Source organism: Cebus imitator, unplaced genomic scaffold (genome assembly GCF_001604975.1).
Source record: "Cebus imitator isolate Cc_AM_T3 unplaced genomic scaffold, Cebus_imitator-1.0 Scaffold531, whole genome shotgun sequence".
Lineage (NCBI taxonomy): Eukaryota > Metazoa > Chordata > Mammalia > Primates > Cebidae > Cebus > Cebus imitator.
The window spans coordinates 602,108-604,830 of NW_016107846.1; positions in this window are offsets into that span (position 1 = coordinate 602,108).

The window sequence follows — 2,723 nt, forward strand, 5'->3', positions numbered from 1 at the left end:
TCACTCAGCTGCTGTATTTGGTGGTAGGGAACAGCACAGAACCACAGCCCTCAGGGCAATTCAGACACTGGGGTTGTTTTCTGAAAGTCTTTCCCTGAAGAGTCTTTCCTTGTTAGGGATGGAGGTGAAAGACCTTTCTGGAGTTATTGCCAACATACACACCAAAGGCTGAGGTTGTCTTCTGGGTTAAACAGAAGATCAGTGGATCTAAATTGGCCAGGAAGAGGCTTCAGCTGAGGCTACAGGAGAGCAGACCACCAACAGAGTATAAAAGAAAAAAGCAGGCTGGGCACAGTGGCTTATGCTTGTAATCCCAGCACTTTGGAAGACTGGGGTGGGCAAATCACTGGAGGCCAGGAGTTTGAGACCAGCCTGGGCAACATAGCAAGACCCCATCTCTACAAAAAATACAAAAATTAGCCGGGAGTGGTGGCGTGCACCTGTAGACCCAGCTACTTGAGAGGCTGAGGTGGGAGGATCACTTGAGCCCAGAAGGTCGAGGCTGCAGTGAGCTGTGACTACACCACTGCACTCGAGCCTCGGCGACAGAGCAAGACTGTCGCAAAGAAAGAAAAATGAAATAAAAAGAAAAATATATAACAGTTAAGTAGAAGCAGAAGCTTCCACCCATTTGGGGGAAAAGCAAGCTCTATAAGCCACTGTGAAGCCAGGACAGGCAGGAAAGAGCACCTCTTGGGTAGAAAGGCTAACAGGGGCTCTGGAATTCAGGCTAGGAGCGCATGGTCGTGAGAGAATTAGAATCCTGCACTGCAGCAATAATGACTCTGTCATCCCAAGTCATTGGCAGATGTCAAAGTGATTTCCATCCCCGTGAAGTGCACAGATACCAGGAATTCCCCCTGGATTTCTTCCTAGACAAGGCTGTTGCCAAGGTCTCCAGTTGAAGGTAGAAAAGGTGACAATGGTCAAGGGAGTGAGAAAGGCAGCAGGGGCTGGGGCCACACAGGTGGCTGCTGTTGCTACCCGCAGTAGTTAAGGCTTTGATTAGCAGCCCACAGCAGCCATAGTTGGGGAGGGCCGCCTCCCACCTGAGCACAAGCTGAAGGACACTTGTGCCTGGGGACAGCTGCAGATGGCGGGTGCTCTCATGCCCTATGTCTCTCCACACTGGGATCTTCTCTGTCATGTGTACCCCCATTCACACCTGGAACCACTCTGCTAGTCCCCTAGAGGAGATTTGGACTATTAGAATGAGATAATTTCAGAGCTTTAAAGGGCTCGCATTTATGAGAAACTGGATGAGAGAGAAAAGCAAAGCATTCACAACTCACGTGCCACCGATGTTCAAGCCACGAGAACTAGCAAGAAGGGGTTCTTTCTAGCCCTTACTCTGCCATTTACCAAGTATGTGAGCCTGGGCACTGGATGTGGCTCTCCTTTCCCACATCTGTAACAGGTGGGGGTCGAGCGAAATGACTCTTTGAAAATGGCCCTGACGATTCTCTAGTTACAAACCCTCATTTCACAAGCATTACGTGAGGGCTCCAATCACACAGCCAGCTGGGCCAGAGCAGAGCTGCAACCTGCCTTCCTGAATCTGGTGCTTCTCTGCCCTACCCGGCATCTCCTTTCTTGCACTTGGGATTCCCAGCCTGCTGTCAATAGGAACAGCAAGAGGAGGTTCCTGGAGCCATAGGCTAAATGAAAGGCCACCCCCCAAGACGCAGGTCACAGCCTACATGGGAAATTTCCAGATGCCAAGAGAAGGCTGCTCTGTTCTTTGTCAAGGCTCCCCATGAAACTGATGAGAAGTCAGAGTCCATGGAGTGACTAAAGACAACTCGACTCTATTATTTCTGTATTATTTGAATTTCATACAATTAAGCAGGCATTTCAGTATGACTTAATTGAAAACCTAAGCACAGCCTTAAAACTTCTATCATTTAGATCATTTAGATTCTTTTTTTTTTTTTTTTTTGGAGACAGAATCTTGCTGTGTTCCCAGGCTGAACATGATCTCTGCTCACTGCAACCTCTGCCTCCTAGGTTCAAACAATTCTCGGGCCTCAGCCTCCCAAGTAGCTGGGATTACAGGTGTGTGCCACCAGGCCCAGCTTATTTTTGTATTTTTAGTAGAGATGAAGTTTCACCGGTTTGGCCAGGCTGGTGTCCAACTCCAGACCTCCAGTGATCTGCCTGCCTCAACCTCCCAAAGTGCTGAGATTACAGGTGTGAGCCACCACACCTGGGCTAGATTCATTTATTTTGGCTTACGTAATATTTAATTGGCAAATCATAGATATTCCATCAGAGAAACTTTTACACATAACTCCTTGTGGATAATAATCGCAGCTAACATTTATTGAGAGGATGCCGTGTGCCAGGAGTTTTGTAGATATCATTTCATCTCATGCCTATGGGACTTGTGGCTGTTACCAGCACCTTACAGCTTCGGACACAGAGGGTTGGAGAGTTAGGTCATTTATCCATCCATACAGGGAAGATGTGGGGCCAGGATCAAACCCACCTGTGCTGGATAGACTGACTCCACAGTCCATGTCCCCAACCCCTGCACCACACTGCCTCTCAGCGGGTATTTACACTTGGCGTTAATATGTCTCTCTAACACCATTACTGAAGTCAGATTTTGACAGAGTAAGGAAGAGAAGAGACAACAGCAGAGCACCTGGGCTCGAGGCCCAGTTCCACCACTTATTACTTGGGAAAAGTTAACCTTTATGAACTACAGTGCCTCATCTATA